We start from the raw sequence: 19,581 nt of genomic DNA on the forward strand, positions 1-19,581 counted from the left end.
CATAAGTACCAGGATTATAAATTTATACGCCAGATGCGCGTTTCGTCTACATAAGACTCATCAGTGACGCTCAGATCAAAATAGTTAAAGAGCCAAATAATACGAAATTGAAGAGCATTGAGGACCCAAAATTCAAAAAAGTTGTGCCAAATACGGCTAAGGTAATCTACTCCTGGGGTAAGAAAATCCTCAGTTTTTCAAAAAATTCAAAGTTTTGTAAACAGAAAATTTATAAAAATGACCATATAATTGATATTCATGTCAACACCGAAGTGCTGACTACTGGGCTGGTGATATCCTCGGGGACGAAACGTCCACCAGCAGTGGCATCGACCCAGTGGTGTAAATAGTTATCAAAAGTACAGGATTATAATTTTATACGCCAGACGCGCGTTTCGTAAAAATACGGATTTTTTTTGTGTTATTAAAATGATAGAAATTATTATAAATTAAGGAATGTATCTCCCTCATGCAAATTTCTGATTCCTTTTACGGATTTGGCTATACTTTTTGGACCTTTTGGATTATAGCTCTTCATCTTTTATATAAGCTTTGGATTTCAAATACTGTGGCCACGAGCATCACTGAGGGGACATATATTGTGGAAATGCGCATCTGGTGCAAGAAAATTGGTACCGTTAATTTTATTGGAATAAATGAGAAGGATATCATTCATGATCAATGTAAATAGAGACAAAAAAGTCAAATGAAAAAAGATATTGAATAAAACTTTTGACAAAGCTTGTACATTTTGAATTTGCGTTAGACGCACATTTCGTCTACAAGAGACTCATCAGTGACTCGAATCGATTTTTTTTTTATAAAGTGCATTGGAATGGCAATCATGATAATTTAAATTTCAAGTCACTCAAATTGCAAAACATAGTTTGACTTCTAAACATCATTACATCATGTACACGACAGGGAACAGTCATTGAAAATAAACTTTCACATAAGTCCGCATCTAGGTTTTATTGTTGACAATTGAATTACAGTTAATATTATCAAAGTGTTTTTTACATGATATGATTATAAATTATCTATTACGGTAAATTTGCCATGTGATGTACATTCTTAAATATTAATATGACTTTAAAAACAGGGCCAATACGGAAAAAACAAATATTAATTTTTAAAGCAAGCAAATTTGATGAACAAATTGTGAAAACGTGTATTTAAAGGGCAATAACTCCTAAAAAAAGAAGGGGGTCAATAGACATTTTTTTCATATACAGGCTTATTTGGAGATTGAGCTTTGCTGAATATTTTTGCTCTTTTACAGTTTATCTTTATCATTTATATAATTCAAGATAATAACCAAACACTGCAAAATTTCCTAAAAATTACTATTTTAGTGGTAGCAACCCAACAATGCGTTGTTGAATTCATCTGAAAATTGTATAGCTCAAAGAAAATCACCGAATGAACATTTTTACATCACATCAGGTTTGCTCTAAATGTTATGAGATAAAAGCCAACAACTGCATTTCACCCCTATGTTCTATCATAAGCTCACCTGGTCTGAAGGGCGAAGTGAGCTTTTCTCATCACTTGGCGTCCGTGGTCGTCGGCGTTAACTTTTTACATTTTGATTGATTGATTGATTTTCGGTTGCTTGACGCCGCATCAGCACAAAAAGGCTATATCGCGGCGAGACCTAATTCGAATATTTTTACAATTTGAAGTATATTTTTAAAATAAGACAAAAATAGATATAGGAAGATGTGATGTGAGTGCCAATGAGACAACTCTCCATCCAAATAACAATTTAAAAATAAGTAAACCATTATAGGTCAATGTATGGCCTTCAACACAGAGCCTTGGGTCATACCGAACAAGCTATAAAGGGCCCCAAAATTACTATTGTAAAACCAATCAAACGGGAAAACCAACGGGCTAATCTATATAAAAAACGAGAAACTAGAAACACGTATATATTACATAAACAAACGACAACTACTGTACATCAGATTCCTGACTTAGGACAGGTAGGTACAAACATTTGCAGCGGGATTAAACGTTTTAATGGATCCAAACCTTCTTTCTTTTTCTGAAACAATAGCATGACATCACAACATAGAAAAACACACGATGACATATCAATTGGCAGTCTTAACTCAATCAAAAAACGTAAATTAATACACAATGAACGAATAAATTTGATCTGCGATATCTGATTGCAAATGACAGTTAATAAAATATTAGAGACAAACATTCAAGACCAAAAAGCAAACTAACAAGTTCAAACAAAGCCATGGCAAGACACCACTGAGAAATATTTAACCCTTCGAAAATATTGATCAATATTCACTTTAGAGAAAAACTGGTTTTGAAAAAAATAATTTAAATATTGAAGTTGTTGTGTAATTGCCCAGTAGTTCTAGGGGGTTTCCTCTGTCTGGTGTGATCTACTGGTAAAGAGCAGAGAGACCCGAATGGTGACGTGTATGGCCTGGTAGAGACTGAGAGCCCCGAATAAAGACATGCTAAAAGGGTCACGCTTGACCGGTTACAGCCTCTTCTTGACCTAGATAATCACGGAATAAACCTATCTACAAATAGACGAGATCAATCCCTGTAGGAAACTAAACCATAAGGTAAATATCTACACATATTTACACCTGTTGCATACATAATCCTAGGGGTATACGTAGAGCCCAGCTAGACAGGCCAAGTAACACTTTACTGGTAGTTTTAAAAAGAAGTTTCTAAGTTCATAGCGAGGTGTTTTGCCGCGAGATTTGGACGCCATCTTGTACCAAACGGATGTAAACAAACAGAAGAGCGAGTGATTTTACATTGTTCCGTTGTGTATTTTATTACTGACTTGACTTTTTATTGAATAAAAAACTATTATTGTTTTGAATATATATATTTGTTTCTGATTGATATTGAAATAAAGTCAAATAAATGTATTAAACTGAGTAAATAACCATAAGCCATTATGCAGAGTCGTTAGGGGTATATGATCAACATAAATACCTGCCCTAGAGTTATACTTACCTGCATACCTGGCAACGGGGAGGCTACAGCAACAAGAATTATGGATATTAGGGGAAAGGGTATACATATCGATCAAGATGTTTTGTTCAAAATTCCATACATGAAAGTAACAGAGGGTAAAAAAGGTTGATTTATTGATTGTTGGTTGCTTAACGTCCAGTGGCAAATATTTCATGCATATTCAGGACGAGAACAAGTTCACAATAAAAACAATAGGTAGGTTGATACAATAGAGGCCATCTGGGATGATGGTCGGAGAAATTTGGACGGCCACCGGAAAAAGAGGGTATATTGGATAGGGACAGAAATATTGCCTTGCAACAGGCGCCCTAGGCCACCTACGGACCGCTCAAAAGAGTTGTTGCAAAGGTTCTTAACGTGCAAAGAGCGTGGCACTCTCTTTACACGAGGCATCTGATTTAACGTCCCCCTTCTGACCGGACGTGACTGCGAACTTAATACATCACGCACAGCCAAACGGACGCCCCACTTCGGCAAGCGTTTTACTGCCGGTCGGGAGAAGACTAGGTGGATTTCATTCCGAGATGAGTTTTCTTGGTAGTATTGGTCAGTTGATGAGTAGATCTGGTCTTAATGAAGATTAAGAAACTGTCTATTCAACGAATGCTGTTGGCCATATGATGACAGGAAAAGCTTTAGCTAGGGCAGTAAGGGGACATCTGATTGTAGACACTGCATTGAATGCTTTACTTGTTTCAATGACATTTGATATTCCTCTACCGGATGAGAAACAACATTTGACAAATGAGGAACATGTTCAAGATAGTAACCAAAGTTTCGAATCAAACCAAATAGCAGAAACCTCAACAGAAGAACAAGAACATGTTTCAAATTCATCTCAAGTTGTCTTATCTGTTGCTATTAATCAGTACAATCAGTTGATAAATGAAGATCTTTCTGTCGACACCATTTGTGAGAGCAGCATCCTAGATGACATAAATGCAAGAATTGCAGCTAAAAGAAAGGAACTAGAAGTATCTCGTACAGCTTCACTATGGATGAGATATTCTGAAATGGTGAGTATTCTCAAAAGATTTATTAAAGCTGAGAGAACTGGAAATTGGGAACTCCATTTACAGACTCTATAAGACATGTTACCATATTTTGCTGCAGCTGGTCATAACATGTATGCTAAATCTGACTATATGTACATTTCTATGATGCAAATGCTTCAACAAGACCACCCAGATGTATATAGAATCTTTTTGGAAGGTTATCATGTCCTCAGGAGAAGTGACCGTTACTGGGCTGGACTGACAACAGATCATGTCATAGAACGAGTGTTAATGAGAAGTTGAAAACGTCTGGTGGATTAATCAGGGGTCGTGGTATAACAGAAACTCAAAGATCACAATGGCTTCTTTCTATGCCTTCATGTGCCGATGTCAACACTGCAATGTAGAACCTTACTGCTGTTGGTTTTGATACCAGTGAGCAACACAAAGAAATGTCTCATTCAAGAAAAAAACAACAGAGATGAAATGGACACCCTAAAGATTCTGTCCTTTCTGCAGGAGAGAAACCCATTTACTGATGACAAGTCTTTACGAAATATTGAAACTGGTGTCACTGCTGAATCTAGTGTAAATGTGGACAAGGCAAAAAGAAATCGGCATGAAGATAATAGAATCTATGGCTGGTAAAAATATCCTTGATTATACTTTCAAAAAATCAAATCATGCAATTACTTTAAGCGTAAAATCTGCAATAAAAGTTTGTGGGGAATCAGTACAAGTTGATCCTCACCTTCTTTTTCAACGCTTGATTACAGTATCTAATGATTTCTTTAAAGACAAGTCAGAGACATTTAAATATGAATTATGCAGTCTCCCACCTTCGATATTTGATGCATCTGGCTTTCCAAGAGAGGCACACAAGCCGACACTTGCTGATGATATATGAGCCCTAGGCGAATGTGGCTTGTCAGCAATAGAAAGAAGCGATATATATATAGATTGAGAGTCACTTTTACAGCGTATTCCATGGCCGAAAGGTATCTCATTCTCATCAATCTGCAACATCTATACAGAATATGAAGTAAAAAAGTATAAGAACCCGGTCGTTGTATTTGATGGATATTTAGATGGTCCCTCAACAAAAGATATTACTCATTTACGACGTACAAAAGGTAGAACTCCACAGAGCATATGCCATGCAAAACAAAGAAGGAAATATTTCTATCAAACATAGAAAACAAACAACAGTTCATCAATCTTCTAAGTAGCAAGCTAAGTGAAAAGGGATGCAAAACATTTCATGCTCCTGGTGATGCCGATACACTGATAGTTCAAACTGCTGTTTCTTGTGCACCTAATGGTGGTCAAGATGTTGTTTTGGTTGGGGAAGATACAGATCTTGTTCTCCTTTGCTACCATGCAGATATGACAACCCGAAATATCTATTTCAAGTCTGATACTCAAAAGAAGACAGCAAAGAAATTAAGAATATGGGATGTTAAAATGACCAAAACAGCCTTGGGCGAAGAGACATGCATTTTTGTACAATTTGTTCATGCGGGTATATGGAATCGGTAAGAGATTAGCCCTAAAGAAAGTGATGAATAAGGACCATTTTTAGGAGCAGGCAGTAGTTTTAATGAGCGAGAATAAAAGCAAAGAGGAGGTCATAAAAGCTGGTGAAGAAGCTCCTTTTTTTTTTTGGAGGACTGCCATACGAAGGACTAGACATCCTTCGATTTAGAAAGTTTTTGAACAAAGTTTCAACAGGGACAGCATGTGTACAGGTGCATACACTACCTCCAACAGCAGATGCAGCCAGATTTCACAGCTTGAGGGTTTATTTGCAAAGTCAGACATGGATTGACAAAAGAGACGATTTAAACGCTCAAGAATATGGATGGTTTATAAGTGACAACAAACGTCTTCCAACTTAATCAGTTTTACCACCAGCACCAGAAGTACTTTTAAATATCATAAGATGTAATTGTAAACAAAACTGTGACTCAAAACGTTGCACTTGTTGAAAACATGGACTTGACTGCTCAATTAGTTGTGGAGAATGTAGAGGAATAAACTGTTCAAACTCACCTTCTGTAACTGATGAAGATCTAAATGCTGAGATTTAGCTCTACCTGATTATAAACATTTTATTTCAAACAATAACTAACATTGTTCTGACTCATTATAAATAATCATTAGAATTACAGAATATTCTACAATGTTCCTTTTTTAAAGAAAAATCTTTGACCAATGACATGTTTGTGTAAAATTTGCAAATGACTATGTTTTCTTTATATTTTGCTTACATTTTTTTTAAAGCTTTAAAAACCTATTTGCTTTATTATTTGCTAAATATAAATGAAACCTTTCTATGATGAATTGAAAAATAAATTGATAAAAAGTTAAAAATATCAAAATAAGAGTTCAAATGTATTTTTTTTTCGTATAAAGTAAGATTCTTGCATTCTTTTATCCTATAACATGTTGTTTGAATAGTTGTCCATGTACAAATGGATTTGTAAACTATTACTTGATTTTAATAAGTCTATTATCATTGTAATCTTTATTAAAAGTGTCAAAAGTTATTACAGTCTTTTTTTGGGAAATAAGCCGAAAATTCCGGCTTGAGCCATACAGTTTACCATTTTTACCCATAAAATACAAAAGAAGACTTTTTATATGGCTTAAAGTATACATAGACAATACTAATACACATACATTAATTCTGTTGCAATTTCTTTAAAGTTTAAAGTTTTTTTTTACTTTTAGATTGACTGGACTAAAAACCTGGTTAGAGGTCTTAAAAATTTATACAAGTGAACTCGGAATGGTGTTCTGTTCGAAAAAATCATTTTGCAGCTTTTACGACCTTGATTGTTTCTCGAATGTCGGTTGAAAACAAAACTTTACGACAAAAGAGATGATTTCAGCTTTCCAATTGTGAACTTTCCATTTCTAAGTAGCAACATTCCAGCAGCACCTGCATACGGGGTATATATCTCCCAATTGATACGATATTCCCGTAATTGCATTTCCTATAATGATTTTCTTGATAGAGGGTTACTGCTTACAAGGAAGCTATTGAACCAAGAGATCCAAATGGTGAAGTTGAAATCATCCCTTCGTAAATGTTACGGACGCCATCACGAGTTGGTTGACCGTTATGGAATAACCGTTTCACAAATGATATCGGATATGTTCCTTACGTCGTAACTACAATCCCCTTCCCTTTCATGAATATGACCTACCGAATTAGACTATTTACCGGATTTGTAACCACATAAGCAACACGACGGGTGCCGCATGTGGAGCAGGATCTGCTAACCCTGCCGGAGCACCTGAGATCACCCCTAGTTTTTGGTGGGGTTCGTGTTGTTTATTCTTTAGTTTTCTATGTTGTGGCATGTGTACTATTGTTTTTCTGTTTGTCTCTTTCATTTTTAGCCATGGCGTTGTCAAGTTTGTTTTAGATTTACGAGTTTGACTGTCCCTTTGGTATCTTTCGTCCCTCTTTTAATCGAAGGGACTTAACGCATTTGTATAACGAAGGGCGAACAGGTTTGATTAACATACAGAACCGAAATCATCTCATTTGCATATCAATATAAATACACAAATTTCAGTTTTCCTACCGTAAAAGGGCTTTATAGCCAGTCATAGTCGTTAACCTCTCCCGTAGTAGTAACTCACGCATGACACCAACATATCTTAAAATAGAAGCGACGAGAGATAAGTTTTTATATCTATCGTTAGATTATTTATATTTTTCTTATATTCATTTAAAAAAAATCTATTTTCTTTCTATTTACTTATAGAACATGTCACATTTGTGCAAGCACTGTGGAAAAAAAAAAATTAAAGGTCGAAGTGGTTTACGACAACATGAGATGAGGCATGATTGACAGGGGCCATATTCATGTAATGAATGCAAGCTTGTTTTTTTTCCAGCAAGTCAAACTTTACTTCCTATTTGGCAAGCGAAAAACACCAAAACCATAAGCCATTCATATGAAAAACGTGTGGAAAGTCATTTGTAACAGATGCCTATCTGAAGAACCACTGCCTGTATGGGGACAAGGGAGGCGATCACAAATGTACCCAATGTGAAGCTACATTTAGTCGTGCATCCCATCTGAAAGACCACATAGATATGCACACAGGGATAAATTCCAAAATTTTCAAGATATGCGACAAAGCATACCGCTTCAGAAGCAGTCGTTCGAGGCATGGCAAAACCCACGAAGTTGCTGAAGGTCTTGATATTTAGACCTTCACACAAATAAGAAGGTACACAACACAGAATCAGCCAAATGCACTTTTTGCAATAAAGCTTTCAAATCAAAAAGATATCTTCCAAGGACAAGCTTTGATTTTTTTCAGGTCATTGTATGTCCTAAAATTAAAAAAATTTTTTTTTTACAGAATACGTAAATGCATGGCATGATCCAATCACAAGTCGCACATGTACAAATACTAGCCAAAATTTCATTATTTAATATACGAGATAAACTTAAATAATGATTGGTTTTACTATAAACTCATGATGACAACCAATTAGTACGAACTGCATGTCATGATGATTGTTTATTTTTACGTTCTTTGCGACTAGCTTAAATAATGTGTGTGTGTGTTATCCGTTGTTTTTCTCGGTGTGTGTGGTATCATTTTTGAAAATTTGATTTTCAACAATAAACCAAGCGTTTATCGTAAAAGAAATTATTGTACAAATCAATAGTAGCGGTGTTAAATTGAGACATGCATTTATTTTGCCAAACAAATCATAAAGAAAACAATTTCATGAAATTTTGATTAAAAATATTCAAAGTGTTTGGTTATCCGTTAAAAAAATATTGAGTGTATGTGTTATCCGTCGAACATTTGGAACTGTGTCGAAGTGTTTGCAATAACTGCACGCTTTCTAGCAAAAACAATTGTGTATTTTAAAACTACATACTATCCGACATTCGGTGTGCCAACTTATTAATCAAAATTTAATTGATATAAACAAGAAAATGCAACTACAAACCTTTCAAGCGGCGAATTCGACTGTAACTTCCGGTGTGTGTATATCCATCACGTGATTTTGATTGTACCCCTCGAGAATCATCAGTGACTCGTTTATATTTTACGCATGCAGTCGTATCAAGCTGTGCTCAACAAATCATTTTATTTATCAATATTGTTTATCTTCATACAAATGCATGTTGGCTATGTAAATATTGGTTTTGATAAATATATAACCCAGTATAATTAATTGCACATATCTGACCTTCCAGAACAAATTCAACGACTAAAACAAATTGTTACTGACAAGGTCAATGTACAGGAAAAACTTTAAACCAAAAATGGAAGGCCATTGAGCAACAAGAGCTTTGTTTGACAAATTTGATGGTAAAACTATCCAAACCTAGTCCCCGTATGGACACTGGGAGAAAAACATAATACCCCCAAATTTGGTGAAATTGGGTCAAAAAGAAATCCTGTTTTCGATACCACACAACCATCAACCAGTGGCTTACATAAAATGCCACCCAAAGATGTTCAAGAAGACAGGATCGCCATTAACAGATGCTGACTCTTGACATGGAGTTGACAGAGCTACGTTTTCAAGATAATAGCGAACGAAGGAAACAGTGAAGAAGGTTACTTTACAAGAAAAATATGGTGCTACGCAATTTCTCTTGTGGGGATATTTGGTTTTGAACATTGAACTTACTCTGTTGTGACAGTATCTTGCAACTGCTCAAAGTGTGGTGACATGTAACTAGAAAAATGCATTAAGCTGGTGGCAAATAAACAGTTACAGTTCAACTGATTACAATCCTTTCATCTCGGAACTCTATAAAGCTAGATGTAGATATAATGAATACGCAAATAAAAAATTTCCAGCTGAAAAGGACTGATAGGCTTGAAAAAAGACTGAACAATATTTGATGTCGTGTTTCTCAGAAATACAGAACTACTCACCGAACTGGTAATAAACGCAAGACGACGCTAACGTACAACGTCAATAATATGAAGACCTGCTGAGGATAAAGAACATAATTCAACAACATAGTATAACAAGAAACAACGGAAAAATCGTTGATGAACTTGCAAAATCACAACGGTACTATAAATTAACATCTTTAAAGCCGGTCACCGAAAAAGCACTTAGATTTGCCGAATCATGCGGACTTGCACCAAAATCTGTAACTTTTCAATCAAAAGGGAAAAACTATTAAATTACAACTAGATGAATAAGAGCAACATGTGCAGGGATCTCCATGGATGAAAATCGAACGATGGAGGAATTAATTCATCCCTTTAACTAGAACTTCACTAGAATAAATATTCGAAATCAAAAATAAACTTGAATTTTAACTGAAAATTTAACTGGAACTCGAACTTAATTTGTTTCGATTATGGAGCGTTTTGTAATTACAGATATGTAAGCCAATTTTAATTTTTTTCCAAAAACGGTGTCATTGAGGCCTTGTTTTTTAAAGAGCGGATATTGTGGCTTCTTAAACACGGCATTTCAGGTTTTATCTTCCTGGTGAAAATGGACAAGTTAGTGAATTTATTCTGTTTGTAGTCTAAATGGAACGTGTTATTTTCAGCCCAGGAACCCTAAATCTTCCGAAGAAGATTCTTAATCTGCAAGCCGTAAATTTTTTTTTTATTAAAACATTCGTTTTTCCTATAACAACGACGAATGCAATTTAATTTGTTTAGATGACTTCAACTTTGACGATAACATTATAATAAACTGTTGCTGTGTTTAACAATGAATATTCAAAGTAGATATGTGCGAGTGCCAGTGAATCAACTCTTCATCCAAATAACAATTTATAAAAGTAAAACATTATAGGTCGATGTATAGCCTTCAACACGGAGCCTTGGCTCACAACGAACAAAATACCTTGAAAAAATGTTTTTAATATATTTTTTAGTGAAAAGGTTTACCCCAATAGTTTAAAGCATTGCAAGAAATACTGCTATGCTAGCAACGTCGTTCTATAACGTTAAGATATAAAGTTATAATTCCCGCAAAAAATCGATAACAAGATTATTTCCGTTGTAGCGGATTTAAAAGATTAGTGACCTCCTTTTTTATTTATGCTTTTAAAATTCCCCATAAGCTGCAACTTATGAAGATGTCTGATGGAAAAAAACATTCGTAGATTTTTTTTATTTCAACAAAAATCTATAATAAATAGCAATTAAAAATGGCGGGAAATGTACAAAGGCCTTAAAAAATAAGGAAACTGAGAAAAATAAATGTGTACAAGGTAAAAGTTACAAATGACGGTTTTAGTTAAACCAGTTAAACATCATTTTTCAATTATTTAGCCTTCTTTAAGCATTTTAGAGCACTATTTCTTTATTTCGGTATAACGCAATTCTTAAAGTATTGTTTTAAGTAAGGTCTGTCCGCAAGCAAAATTTCAATGAATTATTATTGGTAGTATAAATAGTGTGATTTCCCATTAACCAAACATGTTAGGGACACACATCTTAAGAAGATGCTGCAATGCAGATTTTGCTCGTACTTTCCGCTTGATGGTTCATGAGAAGAATGTTCACAGACATCATGAACCCCAGAACTAAAGACCGATAACTTATAATACCAGAAAATCCAACCAGAACACCAGTGCCAACATCTTATTTCCATAAAAGACAAATCTGCACTATCAGTAGGCTAAGAACACCGCCAACTACACCAATACTGACAAAATCTGTAAAACATATTTCGCCACTGTCCAAAATATCCCCTTGCAGTGTCTCAATGGGAATTGGAGATTATAGCTCCGTCACCAGTTAAGAAAAAGCTAGTCGATCTATTTGACTCGCCTACAAGACAGGCAGTGGAAGAGCTCATAGAACCCATTATGGTATCCGAGCAACCAACTACAGAACCATCCACAATTACTAGTATTATTAGGGACAGTAAGCATTTGGAATTGCCTGCTATTGGGGATGAAGTCTGTCCTGAAGACATATTTTAAACCCACCCTCCCGCTTCCAGTGTTCCTATGAAGCCTCCAAAGGTCTGTTAGTAGCTGAGTAGGCAAAGAAGACGGGAAAGTATACAAGTAGTGTATTGCTAACAGTAAAAGTATATGGTTGTGTAAAGAAAGACGAATTGTGTATTCTGCCCGATGGAACTGTCTGCTACCTTAATATCAGATCCATCTTTTCACAGTTTGAAGACATAAGAGACACAGACAGAAGTGCTTCAACTTCAACAAATGTCTACGCAAACTGAGGATAAGAGGGTTGTGCTTGTAACAACAGCCAACCAGACGAGTGTTGTGTTTGTAACAGCAGCCACCCAGACGAGGATAGGTGTCAAGATAGAGACAAGCGTTCAAACAGAAGATTGCAGAATAGAAGTGGGAAAAGAAACAGAAGAATTAGATCTGGACATCAAAGAAGATAACATGGACTCTAATTTTTATCATTAGAACTGTTCTTATATTCGGACAATTATAGGCTTTTAGAAATTAGTTATGTTAAAAATTATATCAAAGGTAGAGTAATTAGAAACACTTTTAAGGTTGGGTAAAAGATTTTGATATTTTGGGAAGAGATTGGTTATTTAGAACGAATATAAATGAAATTTAGATGTTTCATTCCAGTTTAGTGTTGTGAGTTGAGAGTATGCATATTTGTACATAAAGTGCATTTATGTATTGTATTTATTTGAATCAACTTTAAAGAAATGTGTATTATAAAGGCATTATATTTATTTTTTCTGGAATATGCCTCGCCTCCAATGGTACCTGTGGAAGAAACGGTGTTTCATGTAATGACCATGTTGCAAATGTAAGTTTAATTGATTGAGTGTTGCTTGCTTAACGTCCAATGGCAAATATGTCATGCATATACAGGACGAGAACAAGTTAACAATAAATACAATAGGTAGGTTGATACAATAGAGGCCATCTATGATGGTCGGGGGAATTTTGACTGCCACTGGAAAATGAGGGAATATTGGATAGGGACAGAAATTTTGCCTTGCAGCAGGCCATCCCGGACCCCTCAAAGAGTTGTTGCAAGGTTTTTAACGTGCAAAGAGCATGGCACTCTCTTTACATGAGGCATCGGATTTAACGTCCCCCTTCTGACCGGACGTGACTGCGAACTTGATACATCCCGCACAGCCAAACGGACGCCCCACTTCGGCAAGCGTTTTACTGCCGGTCGGGAGAAAACTAACAAAGATATGTAGCTGTTGGAGAATGTGGATTTGATTATGCAAACAAATGTGCTGTCGCAATCCCCCCAAAAAATCATTTATAGGTAAAGATAAGCAACAGTAGTATACTGCTGTACACGGGGGAAAATGCAAATAGGTTACTCAATTCAATTATTCTTCATTTGCGTCACCACAACGTTTCAAATGAATATTTACCTGCATCGCATAAGATTCACCTGCATTGTTTTACATCTACAATAAATGATTATCTCAACTGGAAATATTTCTGAACCAAGAATGCACTATTTTGAATATTTCAGTTGACAGCATTCATTTACTTAACGATGCTGTGTTTATGTTGCGAGGTCTAGATCTCAAAGACACGATGTATATCAAAGATTATAAGTTTTCCTTTGTCTCTGTGGAAAACAGGATACCCAAATTGCCCTAGACTATTCACAATTTGCTGACAACTTATTAGATTGTATGGTTACAATGTGGATAGATATACTTTAATTGATACATCAACAGTTTTTAGAATTTAACCAGCAATTGAAAGCCATTGAGCAGCAACAGCTTTGTTTAACATATGTGATGGTAAAACCATCCAAACCTAGCCGTCCCCATTTGGACACTTGTTTAGACACTGGAAGAAAAAAATAGCACTTGGGTCAAAGAAAAACATATTTTCAAATACCACGCAGCCAGCAATCAGTGGCCTACATAAAAAAAAAATGACATTCAATGATGTTCCTCAGCCTGTCAAGCAGACAGCATTAACATTAACAGATGCTGACTCTTGCATGGAGTTGGCAGAGCTTCTATTTGAAGAACAGTATAAAAAGTATAAAAAAATCCAATTAGCTCCCATTCTGATGCTGGAATACCGACAGTGGAAATTAAGCAGAAGGAATAAAACGGGAATTTAAAAGAAAATTGTAATCACGTCCTCAGATGGTGTATGGTGTTAGTGGGAGGTTTACACCATCCAAGGACTGTAGAATGCCTCTCATACGTTTGTCGAACTTTTCAATTTGGAAAAAAGGTACCCAAATCTCATAAGTTACTAAATGACAACCCAACAGAAAGACCACATGAATCTAAAAACCTTACACTAAGTAAACATGATGCAGGTATGGAAACAAAAAGAGTATGATTGTGAGAGACGTGTACCAGATAGTGTGTACTTGTTATCTGAAGCTGTTAATACAGAAAGCTTTGAAACAGCTGTTAATGATAAAGAATACTGGTAAAGACATGTTATGAAATGTACGTTCATAAACTATCAAATATATATGATTGAAGTGCAAAATTTCTTTTTATTGTCAATATTATACACCCTACTTTGCACAGAACAGGCATTGTCTTATAAGTGATGGCGTTGATTCATATATTAATTAAACAATTATAATGTAAAGCAAAAAGGGGAAAATTAATTTGGAACTCGTCTACTTAAACAAACGAACTTTCATTATTACAGAATACCTATAGCTGCACAGACTGTTACAAGGATTTAAAAAGCCGACAAGTGTCACCATTTCAGAAAGCACACAAAGATGCAGTTCCCATGCTTTCAATGTGACGAGGTCTTCCAAAGATATTCGTCGAAGAAAAGCCACTTAATGATGAACGAGGGAAATCTTCAGTAGATACAACAGTGGCCCAATAGATCATACTATTAATCTTGATAAAATTCAGAACCTTTAAGGTGGCACCAAACTTTCATTTTCTCTTCCAGATGATACAGCAGAAATCAGCCTAAAGGTTAATTACATTGTACGTATATTTCCCAAAATTATTTTTTTATAAATCTTCAGTAGATACAACAGTAGCCCAATAGATCATACTACTAATCTTGATAAAATTGAGAATCTTTCGGGGGTGATATAAAATATGGTCGTGTGTTATTCCGTTAAGGCAAATCGATTAACTTTGTTGACTGGGCACCCAACTGTAGTTTTATTATAATTTCGTAGAATTAACTACTATGACACAAACCATCTTGTTAACGAAGCTTTTGTAATAAATAATTCTATGCCTGAAGATGTATTATATACTTGGTATACTTTTTTCAGGCATATTTAAAAAAAAAATAATATTGATGGACAATATGTTGATTTTGATATAGTTTTTAAACTGATATATTTTTTAACCATATTGTGACGGAAAAGTATAATATATAATTTAGTGCTCCCCTACATTTAATGGTGGTACCGGATAGAAGATTATGGTGCCAGGACCGATGAAAAGGATTAAGGACGACACTGACACAATAGACAGTAACTTGGAATCTATTAGAGCTTCGATTTTACACAAAATATGTGAAACAGTTCAAAAATGGAATCGAACGGTCTGATTTTAAAACAATAAATGAGGACAGCTTGTTATAGATTTATGCACGACAACTTCCATAGATTATAAGATTGGGAAATTAAGCCTGCTACTGCTCATCAACTCCTAATTTGAAACAGTTGATTCCAAATCATAGTTTTGTTTGCCACACACACACAAACAACAAATAAAATGCTGATGAGGCTTTGATTTAAAATGTTCAGTAAAAAATAAAATCACAAAAATAATGAACTTGAGAAAATCTATTTGGAAAGTCCATTCTCGCATGGCAAAATCAAATAACAGAAACGCATAAAAAACAAATGGACAAGAACTGTCATATTCCTGACTTTGTGCAGACATTTACAAATGTAGAAAATGGTGGATTTTACATGGTTGTATAGCGCTAACCCTCTCACTTTGATGACAGTCTCGCCAAATTCCGTTATATTTACAGACAATAATAAAATAGTCATACTATGGGTACATCAGTCATCATCGTGAAACAATTTAACAGAAATCTACAAACACATTCATTGGTATGTGTGTATTTTATAAGTCACATAGATTTGTCGTTCAATGTGCATTCAAACAATTTTAAAATTTGCATAGGCAATTTTAGCATGCAGGGTTAAAATATCAAAAATATATAAGAATAAATTTCAGACAGACCCAGATTAAACTAGTCCAAATGTTATATATAGAATTTATAAGAATCCACAAATAGTTAATTCCACTACATAATTAAATGATTTTGACGGTTGGGGTTCAACGTATAATGTAATTCATAATAGAAATATATCATAATGACATGTAATTGAACGATATCATACGGACGCTATCTTAAAGAGTACAGAGTCACGTTATAAGAACCAAAGTATTACAAAAAGTCGCATATTCAAAACCCACCACCAAAAAATGAAAGCCAGTACAAACACATTGACGAGATGTATAAGTACCGAGCCACGTCAATCGGATATCACAAACAAACAATTCAACAGTAACAGTAATGTTAATGATAGGGCAAAGACAAATGAAAGAAATATAAAACACGTATTTAAGATGATGAACAGCATCAGTTCACGGAATCTACATCAAGACCATCGTGTATTATGTGTTTGTATCCAACTTATAGGTGAAAGACCATAAACCGGAGATATTGAACCTGCAAGTATTGTAATAGATTTTGAGCTACATAATTTAATTGTCAAGTACATTCAACTATGTAATGTTGTACCAAATAGAAAAAGAAGATTACAGTATTTGGATAGTATGAGCGGGACAAAACAAGGTTCCGGGTAAATTAGAAAATCTAAAAGGCATGCAACTTCTGTAAGATCCCCAAAACCTCACAGCAAAAATGTTAAAGGGGAACCACAGTATGTATAGTACTAATAATATCTCATTGGAATTTTGCCTGTAGACCGATCTTACTTAATACAATATTTTACGCGGGAAAACAATTGGGGTCACCTATGTTGTTTTCGAGATATGACGTCATCAAAGAGTAAAGAATTGTGTTTTACCGAAAAATAGAAATATCGTTCTAAAATACTAAAATAAGGCAAAATTGTTGAAAAACGATGTTTAATTGGTTGGTAAAACAGTAAATTGTAACTTGTTCCTGATACACATTTCTTAGAGTTAGTCAAAATAGAAACACCAGCTCATTAGTAAAATGTAGCGACTATCAGAAGGTTGATCTAATCAGGAGAAAACTGTATTCCATGACAAAGACTAGTCAAATGAGGAGCCTCCCAAAAGGTTTAGAGACATCATTGCCTGTATACTCTTTAAGGTAGCACAATACAAAGATTTTTTTACTTCCAATCACTAACCTTTGAAATGCTGTAACTTTCACCAGAATGCATAGAAAATAATAAAAGAGGTATATATAAATAGATAAAAGATTAATCTTTTAAATAAATGTATTATTTTTATTATGCAATTATTATGTAATCAACTATTATGTAATTAGTGGCAAAATCTGGTTAAGTTCACTTGAATGAATTTAGCTCTATCGTCTCTTTAGCTATACAGAAAATTTTAACTAAATCTTAACCAACACATCATGGGCTTCAAAAGGGTGTCTCAGATTGTCTCTATGGTATTCCATTCTCTCATAAATCTCTAATTAGTATAAACATCCTAACCACATAAAAGAAGATAATGTTTAATTAGGTGTAAAATTTGTTCAATACATTCTATCTGAAATCTGAAACACCCTTTTGTAGATAATAGCCATAGGAACAACATACAATAAAATCAACCCTCTAGGGATACCTATGCAGAAGCTTATTTCATTTGAAAGTGGAAATTTGGTGAAACATATTTTAGACACAGTTAACATTATGATTGGTTACATAATACTAACATTGCATTATTTGACAGAATAATATGTTAGCTATCCAAAACTACCTCTTTTATAAGTTTTCAAGCATTATTAAGAAAGTTGCAGCTTTTTAAAACTTTGGAGTTAGTTATAAAATCTTTGTATTGTGCTACCTTAATACTGTTAATGTGAAAGTTGTTGTCCATTCGTTTTTGATGTATTTTATCATTTGATTTTGCCATGCGATTAGGGACTTTCGGAGTTGATTTATCTCTGAGTTCTTTATTTTTGTGATTTTACTCTTTATTAACGAACCAATGAGTTCGTGTTGTTTATTCTTTAGTTTTCTTTGTTGTGTCATGTGTAATATTGTTTTTCTGTTCATCTAGTTCATTTTTAGCCATGGCGTTGTCAGTTTGTTTTAGATTTATGAGAATGACTGTCCCTTTGGTAACTTTCGTCCCTTTTTTACACTCATAAGAGGGCCAAATGCATGGCAAATACATATACAAACAACAATGTAATGATGACATTAAAATTTACATAAAAAATAAACCTTAAACACAAGGACAGGAACCATACACAGTTAAATTATGACACAAAATAAGCTTATAGATGCGTACAATATAAATGATAAATGGAACAGTAACCGAAGTGCCTGACCAGACCCGACCTTCAATCTATAAGTTATTTAAAAACTTGTGCATTTTTTTTCACTCCTTAAATAATCGGTTTCGACAGGTATGTAGTCACCATGATACATTACATGGAAGAATGTATTTGTCTACCTTGCCCTTTTTATGGCAAGTCACAATAAGACTGCATATTATAGTAAGGTGCTAAAGGTCTCTTAACATTGCGAGTATAATCCTGATGTCTAATTTGAGCCCGAGTTTTTTAAGATCAAATGAAGATAGGAAGCTTTCATCCGTTTAAGGCAATGCTTTTAATGAATGAAATACTATAGAGCCAAGTGCGGAATTTTAGATTGCTTGGTAAATGACGTTGATGTAACATAGTTTCCAACCAAATATTTCATAATATATAAGGGATCATAATACTTGGTTAAATTTGAAGAAAAGTAGAATAACTGCTTTAAATTTCATTTTAAAGTCTGCTGAGCTGTTGACAATTTGAAAATATCCTCCGTAAATATTTAAATGTCTTAGGGAATGTAATGCATCCCATTCTGAAGTACCATATCTTGAATTGGGGAAGAGGAAAGATAAAGCTGTATTGTACCTTTACATACTTGTTAAGAGATATAAACACAAAGGCTGTAGTTTAAAGAAAAGGGTTTCTATTTACACAAAATTGCCTTATGTTCTTTTGATTGCCTGATTTCAGCAGAATCCTTAAAACTCTTCCTTACTGAAACAATTTTCTCTACTTTTAGCAAATTATAATGTATTTAATCTATAATATCAATAATGAAATCAGCAGAATGACCAGCATACAATTTACTGATACTAGGCAAATTGCACAAGAAAACACTGTTTTAAAGGACAAAATGACTTTTTCATATGTGACGTACATGCATCATACGCTGGTACACACATACATTAGTAATGGATTACATTTACTATATTTTAAACAAGAATATGTCCAAAGTACACGGATGCCCACGGATGCACCGTAAAATTTGGTAAAAAATCTAATTTGGCATTTAAATTAAAAAGATCATACCATAGGGGACATGTGTACTAAGTTTCATGTTGTTTAGTCTTCAACTTTATCAAAACTTTAACATG

This window comes from Mytilus trossulus, chromosome 14 (genome assembly GCF_036588685.1).
Source record: "Mytilus trossulus isolate FHL-02 chromosome 14, PNRI_Mtr1.1.1.hap1, whole genome shotgun sequence".
Taxonomy (NCBI): Eukaryota; Metazoa; Mollusca; class Bivalvia; order Mytilida; family Mytilidae; genus Mytilus; species Mytilus trossulus.